Raw genomic sequence first — 10,178 nt, 5'->3', positions numbered from 1 at the left:
CGTAAGCTGAACGGTCTGAAGCTTATCAGGTCAGACCTCATGCTGTACACCTACACCAGCGAGAAGATAAAGCCGATTGGAATGGCAGACGTGTCTGTGGCCTATCAAGGCCAGGACGCCGCTCTCAAGTTGTATGTGGTTCGAGGAAGGGGGCCATCTCTCCTCGGTCGGGACTGGCTGACCCGCATCAGGCTAGATTGGGCAGCCATTCACCTTGTACAAACCATACCAAGCCGATTGGAGAAGCAGTTAGAGGAGATTCTTCAAAGGCATCAAGGCCTGTTTTTCAAAGAGCTTGGGACACTCAAGGGCACGCAAGCCAAGCTTTTCATGAAGGACGGCATGGCGCCACCGTTTTGTAAGCCAAGGCCAGTTCCATATGCCCTGCGGGTCAAGGTGAGAGTTGAGTTGGACAGACTTGAGGCCTGTGGAGTTATCAAACAGGTGCCATACTCGGACTGGGGCACTCCAGTCATCACGGTGCTGAAACGGAATGGTGATGTTCGATTATGCAGGGACTTCAAGGCCACGGTCATCCCAGGTCTTAGTATCAAGCAGTACCCACTTCCATCAATCGATGAGATATATGCACAGTTGGCAGGGAGTAAATTCTTTACGAAACTCGATCTGCGAGATGCATATTTTCATCTGGAAATGGACCCCGGGAGTAGTGACCTTCTGACGATCAACACATGTCAAGGACTCTATCGATACACCCGGCTCTGTTTTGGGATTGCTTCGGCCCCCGCCCTGTGGCAGAAAGTGATGGATCAGGTTTGTGTGGGCCTGCCCGCTCAAACCTACCTGGATGACGTACTCATTGCAGGAAAAACGGCTGAAGAGCACCTCAACAACATTGACAAAGTGCTGACGAAGTTGGAGGCTTGTGGGCTACGCTTGAACAGGGACAAGTTTGCGTTCTTCAAACAATGGTTGGAATACCTTGGGCACGTCATCACACCGGAGGGGCTGTTGAAAGGCCCACGGAAGGTAGAGGCGATCCAGCACATGCCACTACCACGGGACAAGACTCAGCTTCGCTCATTTATTGGTATGGCACAGTACTACCAGAGATTCGTGAGCAATCTGAGCTCTGAGTTGGCCCTGTTAACACGACTGCTCAGGAAGGAGGAACGCTGGGCATAGAGATCCGACCACCAGGCAGCTTTTGATCGTGTCAAGCTGCTACTCACAGAGGATACGGTTCTCGCGCACTACGAGCCTACACGTCCGCTCTTGTTAGCATGTGACAGCTCCGCCTACGGCATCGGAGCAGTGCTATCACACAAGATGGACGATGGGTCTGAGCGACCTGTTTGTTTTACATCTCACACCCTGTCGGCAGCAGAGCAGAAATATGCCCAAATCGAGCGGGAGGCTCTCAGCCTCGTCTGGGGAGTGCGGAAGTTTCATCAACACCTGCTTTGTCATCATTTCACCTTGCAGACTGATCACAAACCACTCCAATTCATCTTGGAACCAAAGCGAGGTGTCCCAGTGGCGGCGGCAGCGCGAATACAACGATGGTGTTTGTTCCTTGCCGCCTGGAGCTATGATATCCAGTTCTGGAGCATGGAGAAGCATGCCAACTGCGATGGTCTCTCTCGCTTGCCTTGCAAGGGGGACCCACCTTCGTCTGAATCATCCGATCATGTCGATGTGTTTACACTGAGCCAAATCAAGTGTGGGCCGATCACGGCTAAGCAGGTGGCTGTTGAATCGGCCCATGATCCTGCACTCGCCTGTGTCATACAGGCGATCTCCACTGGAAATTGGAACGACCTGCCTTCGACACCTGAATATCAACCGTTTGCGTCTAAATCAACAGAGCTGTCTTTAACTCAAAGTTTTCTTATGTGGGGTATGAGAGCGGTGATTCCCCCAAAGTTCAGGCAACGTTGTCTTGAGGAGCTGCATGCCAGTCACCTCGGCATCGTTAAAACCAAAAGTTAAGCCCGTAGTCTCTTGTGGTGGCCGGGTCTGGACAAGGACATTGAGCAGAGGATTAAGCATTGCACTACATGCCAGTCAGACGCCGACAATCCACGGTGGGTGTCATGCTTATGGCCTATCCCAGACAGACCATGGCAAAGAATTCATGGAGATTTTGCTGGTCCTTTTAAGGGCAAGATGTTTTTGGTTGTTGTTGATGCGTTCTCCAAATGGCCGGAGGTTGTGGTCATGCAATGCACGACGGCGGAAATCACGGTTGAAAAGCTACGATCAATCTCTGCAAACAAAGCGATACCCGAAGTGTTGGTTTCTGATAAAGATCCGCAATTTGTTTCTGGTGTTTTTAATAGTTTAATGGTTCGGAATGGTGTCAAGCATCTAAAGTCAGCACCATACCACCCGGCAACGAATGGCCAGGCTGAATCGTTTGTTAATATGTTGAAGCGTGCATTGCGGAGAGGGGAGGGGTCATCTATGCAAGCGTTGGTTGATGTGTTTTTGTTGCATTATAGAAATGCTGTTCATCCAACCACCAGTGATACACCTGCTATACGTCTGTATGGGCGTGTATTGAGATCTAGACTGGATTTGCTGAGGCCTGGAGGTCGGTGCCTGGGGCGGTATCGTGTCCAACGCGAGTGCGCACTTTTGAAGTAGGGCAGTGTGTAATTGTACGTGATTATTGCCACGATTGGAAATAGGTGCCGGCAGTGGTCTCCGTGATACTCGGGCCAGCCAACTGCATGGCTAAAACTGATGATGGGAAAGTGTGGAAATGGCACGCCAACCAAATTCATGATCGCTGTTCAGCATCACCACCCATACCGAGTGCCATGGGGGCAGGACAAGTGGGACCCCCACCTCTGATTTCTGTTGAATCGCCAATGTCAGACATGCCGGTACCGACTGGTGTTTACCTGAATCAGTCCTGCCCAAGGAAAACGAACAAGCTTGTCTACCTGGTGCTCTTGATGTTAATAACGGGACGAGTCCTACTGGTACGTCACCCCTACCGAGTCGGGAGCAATCTGAGCCTGTGTCACCTCGCTGCCCGTCCGTCCTGGACGGTATTTGGAGGATTTTGTCTGTTAATCTCTGCCATTTAGAGGGGGAGGAAATGTGCTGTATGTAGATTGGATGCTTGTGGTCATGTGATTGGGGTTAATACTGTTATGACATATTAGGTGATGGCCCCGTTGGCCCATATTTGTACATTTGACTTATTTAAACATTCATCAATTGCATTAACCAGGTGTCTGGATTCAAACCCTTGTCCTGGCTGCTTCAAATTGTGTTTCCAAGCCTTTGTCTTCGTTTTACACGATGTATTACCAACAAGCCAGCCTGTGTCCGTGCCAGCCTTGCTTCTGTCGGCTGTTATGAATTTCAGTGGTGTCAAAAATCTTGGAGAACCACAAAGGATTTGCTCGTGTTTATGAATATGTGCCAGCACTCTCTCGCTGTTTGAAGCGTGAGAAAGAAGCTGTTTACTGTTAATTCGCCCCGAGGGCTGCAGGGAGGGGGGGGGAAGCCCACTTGCATCTTTGTTTCTTTATTTGCTTGCTTTCTCCGCCTTGGAATAGGTTTTATATATGAAACTTTTGGAGTGTAACCTTTAGTGTGGTACAGGGTCTGACTGCTGTGGTTGGTCCTTGTGCCACCTCCGCTTGCAAGTGCTGTGCAACTTCAATAAACCGTATATTCGAGAATCTTCTGTTGACTCCCCTCAATTCTTGGCCAGGATTGGTGAGGGTCTTCATCACAGCTGGCACCCCAGATGGGACACTTTCAGGTCCTGAACGCCGCGATCTGGAGGGATCTCTGTTGAGCGCAGCTGACGCCGCGATCTGGAGGGATCTCCGGTGAGCGCAGCCTCGGGGTCTGCGCGGGTTTCGAACTGGTAACGGTAAACGAGGAAAGTCGAATCCGGTTTGTTGGAGGAGCATAGGGGCTATTAGGCCAGATTCAGGTGACTGGATTTGGGTCAGAGGACAAGGAACGTCCGAATGAAACAGGGTGTGTAGGTTCGAGTCCTGTGATCGCAGGTGAGAGTCCTGGGGTAATAGTTGGGAGGGTCCAGAGTCCCTCAGAGGAGAGAAAAGCTTTAAGGTAATCGAGAAGAGCGGGTCTTTGAGCCTGCACTATAAAACGAGAAAAGACTAAAGCTTTAGGCTAGTGACAAGTTAAGAACATACAATGGGGAATAACTCTCCAAAGAACATAGAGTTACCCAAAGGAACATGTTGTAAGGGAGTACAGGGCTGAATAACATGGACAGCGGGAAGACAGGATCCCTTCTCGCTGACCGGATCCTTAGATCCAAGGATATTACACACTGTCAGCTCTGTGTTGACGGAGGGCAGAGTGGGATGCTCGAGACAGAATGAAACACCCTGGAGGGCGTTAGCAGCTTGGCTAACGGGGTCACAAGCTGAGACAGGAAAACACAAGGTAAACGAGCGAGGAGGCGAATACAATGTGAGTGGGAAGGGTGAGTTTGTGTTCGACATAAGTTGAGTGTTCCAACCTGGAACTTGTATGTGTGGAACAACTTGTATGTTTGTATAGAGATAATGATTGGTCGTCATCTTAAATGTGAAGACTTTGGACGAGGTGAATTGCGCACACCAAATCCGGAGGAAGGATGATGATAACCGATTCTGCACGTGCTGCTAATTCATAGTGATGGGTGAATGTCATTTGAGAGCGTTTTACTGAGGTGTGTGTGTGTGTGTGTGTGTGTGTGTGTGCGTGTGTGTGTGTGTGTGTGTGTGTGTGTGTGTGTGTGTGTGTGTGTGTGTGTGTGTGTGTGTGTGTGAATTAACCACTTCAGCAGACAGTTTGGAGATTATGTGCGAGAATTCCCTACAGTACTCGTGCTGTGGTTAAGCTGTGGGAGTCAAATGGACCAAGGCTCGGGTTTTCTCATTGTTCGAGAAACCCTGTATGTTGTTTTGGCTTTGAACACTGTACGTCGCATACGTGATAAATGGATGGTTTCTTCAGAGCATCATTTTGATTTTTAAATTCAAATTCAGTTCTGTTTCCACCTTGCATGTTTCATAAGGCTGATTGACGTTACGGGTTCGTTTTAAAGTCAGTTTCAATTCTGTTTTCATTTTTTTGTGGTCATTAAGCATGTTCAATGCTTGATTTTCGTAAATCTGGAGGGGGAAAAAACTGAGATTTATGGGGTTTTCGCTAGTCACGTGACGTGCCGTAGGATTTAACAGGTGCGACGAAAGCACGGAATTGTCCCGTCGAAGGACAGCTTATTGTGAGGGTTTACGAGATGAATTAGCACATTTTACACGGTTTGGGGACGCCCTTTATAGGGTTGTGTAAAAAATTCCCATAAAAAACGAACGTTTTAACATGTAAAAATATTTGTATTCGTATTGAGACGCGATGCCCGTGTGAGTGCGTGATGACGTCATCACGCGGCCGAATCGAATTACATTCAGGATATGAGATTGATTATAAGAAATATATGATGAAAATATTGAAACCAATGGTTTGCTCAATTTTTATCATTCGGGAACGAGGGCACGCGTTCTCGGACATAGAGAACGACAATCCTTTAACACAAGGCGGTAATAAATGTTTTGCGCGGTTGTTGTTGTTGGTTGGTACCGGGGAAAAGAAACGTCACTTCCGGCCTGGCCAAACATTGAGCTTCTCAAAATCTATACAGCGATGACTTGCCGGCCTGTGTTTGGTGGGTGCTTCGTGTGCCGGTTGGCGCCGGAGTGGAGCGGTCTGTTGTTGTTTGGTGGGTGTTTCAAAGTGTCTGCTGTTTTCACATGTGTAACGTCTGGGCTGTGCCAAGAGAACCGTGTAATTCGTGGGGTTGTTCGTTCTTGCCCCCAGTGGATTTACATACCTGACTGAAGGAGGGATGCACAGAAGGGAGTTTTATGGAAGGTGTTTTAAAATAACACGGTTGAATGTGGAGTGGTTTTGCTTCGGTCGCCATGCTGGTTGGCGAACTGGAGGGGTATTGGTTGTGAAGCTCCTGGTGTTGGTTGCTGTTGGGAGGTTTTGTGGTCATGTTAATGCATTCCGAGCGTGGAGGTGGAGGATTCCACTGAGTGTGTTTGGGTCTTGGTTTAGCTCGGGGATGAGATGGGGGATGGATTTGTCCAACAGTTTTGGATGGTGAGCGACGCGAGACCGAGGCGCGGAGGATTATGGGATGTAGAGGAATGGTTGCTTAGCAACGACATCGATCTGGAAGGAATGGAATTGGCTTTGCACTGTACTGTCTACTATGATGAAACAGGGCAGGATTATGAATACGTGGCCAAGGCGCATGGAGATTACACCGCCAAACACACTCTGATGACAACCAACTTATGGATCGGGAAGGAAGGAGCAGCGGTGGAGGTGAAACAAGCCGCCAGATAGCGTGACCTAATGAAGCATAGAGAAGGACTTACACCACAGGCCATGATTACACAGGATTGATGGGCCTAATTGCATCCTCATACGTTGAGATTCATTGCATAGCTTTCTGTGCGGGAAACGGACAGAAAAAAAAAACATGTCTGTTGTGTTTATATGGGCCTCTACCTGTCAGGGTAAATTCATTAGATTTAATCGGATAATTTTATTTATTGTCAGAATGGTAGACCGTGGGGCTGTTTAAGTAAGATTGGATGTTAAGGGGGATTTAAATGCTTTGTTTGTTTTGAGAAAGGAATTGATTTGTATTTAAAGTGGATTTACGCAAATGCCGAGATAGTCAGAGTAAATTGGATGGAATGTGCAGCGTTTTGCTGTGGCAAGTGCAAAGACTTTTTTTTTAAAAGATGGACAGCAGAAAGGGTTTGATGGATGGATGGAATCACTCTGTGACGACAATGATATTGCTGTGAATTACTCATCTTTAATTACTCCTGTGAATAACTTATCTTTGAATTATTTGGGAATCTATTTTGTGAATTATGATAACCGAACACACAAGTGTGTTCTGCACAATGTTTTGCACATACCTAGACATGGTATGCCTGTGTGTTTTGACCTGTAATGGTGGTGATGGGGATAATCTTAGGATCAATGGGACCAACAAGTGATACTCATGATAATGTTTGTATGTGATATTAATCAGAAAAGTGATTTTCACACACCTTTTACCAGATTGGTTGTCAAATCCATAAAAAATGGAGATAGTGAATGGAAACCGAGTTAGCTACTTTCAGACTAAGCTCATAAAATAGGAAAATTGGGGGAAAAGAACTCATTGGGAACGAACCATGATATTTCTTTTGGTCATAATTAATATGAACTTTTGTTTTGAGATTGCAAATTGAGAATGCTTTACCGAAGGACTTTGATATGTTTTGAGATTACAAATTGAGAATCCTTTACCTAAGGACTTTGATAATCTGTTAATTGAGAATAGGAAAAAGTTACTGAGAATTGAATCAAGATAATAATATATTAAGTTAAGGTACTTACATAATATTGAAAAAGGGTCTCTGGTATTAAAATGATCGACAAATTGGTCAACACTACATATTAGAAATCAATTTATAAGAAAAAACATGGTATTTACATAACCATAATGCAGAATGACTGAAAGAATGGCGAGACCAACAGCAATCATGAAATCAATGAAATGGAATTATAAATTGTCCCATGTATTGTAACTGTATTGCTCTCACTGATTAGGAGCTGCAACTGACCTGACTGTAATTTAAATAAAATGACTCTACAATTTGTGAAAAGACAAACAAAAGAATAAACGAGAATTGTGCGGAGTACAGAAAACATGACCATGAAATAAATTTTAAATCGGTCAAAATAAAAGAATTATATTATTGAAAAGAGTGCAATGATCCTACAAGCCAATTTAAATATTACCTATGTTATCTGTCTTCTGATTAATTTGACAAGTACATGATTTTTATTAAGTTGTACTTCTTGTACGTTTACATAAGTAAGTTGAGGTATTTCTAACACTGACTTGACCATCTTTCATCAGCACAAAATTGCCAAGTTAACTGGAAAAATAAATAAATAATGGCAGTTGCTCTAGAACTGCTTGTGAATGAAACTGTGGATTGTTTAGCAGATAATGATTGCAAATGTTAAAATGGTAACTGTGAAAAATCGAATCACGTTGGATTCGGTACTTGAAAGAAGTAGCTAACTTTCATATTTTTGTACAGATAATGGAATATTTTTTGGTGAAAAGAATTATTGATTGCAAATTGGAACCCTGATAAAGAGTCTTTGCTTTTACATGGACATAGCAAATGAGATTAATGTTTTGAGTATACGTACAACTGAGATTTCTGTATATTTTAGCATGTTTTGGAAAGGGAAAGAAAAATAACAAGGAAAGGGATAAAATATTGATATGACAAATAATGCAAGTTGAATGCATTTTGTAAGAACCTTTCTCAGTCTTGTGGAAATACAAGAAATATTTTTCTCAGTCTTGTGGAAATACCCACGAAGTTTGTTGATTGGTGTTTAATTGATGTGTTATTTGTTTTGGAGTGTTGAAAGCAGTCTTTGATGCACTGTACGATTTCGTCGAGTGGAGCTTTGAGAGAACTTCAACCGAAAGATTGGACGATGGGGAGAACCCAGATTTGGGTGATTGGGCATTCAACACGTGATCATGAAACTACCCCCTTCCTGAGGAGATAAGATGAACATGTGAGAAAGAAAACGCACTGAGGAGAAGGTTGGGCAAGTCCTGCGTCACCAGGCCAAGCAGGCAAGTGTGGAACCACGGATTGCTGCTCTGCAAATACATCGTGCACTTGCTGTGGCTGCCTCAATGCACAACGAAGGCCCTGACAGCCACTCGGTGAGTCCCCTGAAACATGTGTTCAGTGGTGCGGCTGGGGGCTCGTGCAGCCACCATGACTGCATCCAACATGCACAGCTCTTTTGACAAGGGGCCGAACTCGGCTGGGACTCTGGGTCACCTCTCTGATCCTTTTCATCACCTTCAACCCAGCAACGAGCCCAAGTTCTTGCCTGCCACAATCTACCTTCCCCTCAGGTCAACGGGTGTGCCTTGACTGTATTTTCTGAGCGTTCACTGCCATTGTTAATTGGACTGGTGCAATGCATATCTTTCTCCTCTAGGAACAGGGTATGGTGATCATGGTTAATATAATCATTTGGGGTTTTATAAATTTAATTGTTGACTGTAAAATCGAATTGGCTGTCAGAGATGTTTTTCCCTTGCTCAAGAATATTTAAATTGTCATTTGATGTCAAAATGTGGCCAAGGAGGGAAAACTGTTATGACATATTAGATGATGGCCCCATTGGCTTATATTTGTACATTTGACTTATTTAAACATTCATCAATTGCATTAATCAGGTGTCTGGATTCAAACCCTTGTCCTGGCTGCTTCAAATTGTGTTTCCAAGCCTTTGTCTTCGTTTTACACGACGTATTACCAACAAGCCAGCCTGTGTCCGTGCCAGCCTTGCTTCTGTCGGCTGTTATGAATTTCAGTGGAGTGTCAACAATCTTGGAGAACTACAAAGGATTTGCTCCTTGTTTATGAATATGTGCCAGCACTCTCTCGCTGTTTGAAGCGTGAGAAAGAAGTTGTTTACTGCTAATTCTCCCCGAGGGCTGCAGGGAGGGGGGAAAAAGCCCACTTGCATCTTTGTTTCTTTCTTTGCTTGCTTTCTCCACCTAGGAATAGGTTTTATATATGAAACTTTTGGAGTGTAACCTTTAGTGTGGTACAGGGTCTGACTGCTGTAGTTGGTCCCTGTGCCACCTCTGCTTGCAAGTGCTGTGCAACTTCAATAAACCGCATATTCGAGAATCTTCTGTTGACTCCTCTCAATTCTTGGCCAGGATTAGTGAGGGTCTTCATCACATATATTATGTCCCGTCCGCTAGGCAGTTCGTCTTGTACGCTCGTGCTGCGCAATAAAGCAGAGTTGCTTCTGGCTCCTGTGTCGGCCTGGTTCTTGAACACGACAGGTAACATCAGAGTGAGCTGGTATGCTCCGAAAAAGGAAGTAAATTTCAAACACGCGATAACTTATGATCGAAAATAAGCAAGTAGGAGACAAAATTTAAACAGGTATTTTTTGGTACCTTTAGATGTTTTTTGTTGCTGTTTTGGTACCCCCCCCCCTCCACCCAGAAAATGGCGTCACATATTGTTTACGAGAGCGAAGGAACGGCCTGTATGGTTGTTGAAAGTGTTTTTTTTTTTCCACTACGTTTTTTTTTT

At 45.1% G+C, this 10,178-nt stretch overlaps 1 long non-coding RNA gene across 1 annotated transcript; it reads left to right on the top strand.

Annotated features, from left to right (window-relative positions):
• Positions 1-2,278: 2,278 nt before the first annotated feature.
• LOC147033685 (uncharacterized) lies at positions 2,279-9,766 on the top strand. The gene is made up of 2 exons (XR_015055601.1): positions 2,279-3,815; positions 8,461-9,766. It is a non-coding gene; the product is annotated as an uncharacterized LOC147033685 (long non-coding RNA).
• The last annotated feature ends 412 nt before the right edge of the window (positions 9,767-10,178 follow it).

This window comes from Eptatretus burgeri, chromosome 2, assembly GCF_056783735.1.
Source record: "Eptatretus burgeri isolate ZD-2024b chromosome 2, Ebu_testis_v1, whole genome shotgun sequence".
Classification (NCBI taxonomy): domain Eukaryota; kingdom Metazoa; phylum Chordata; class Myxini; order Myxiniformes; family Myxinidae; genus Eptatretus; species Eptatretus burgeri.
The sequence above is the reverse complement of the archived record's forward strand: the minus strand, read 5'-3'. Positions and strand labels throughout refer to the sequence as shown.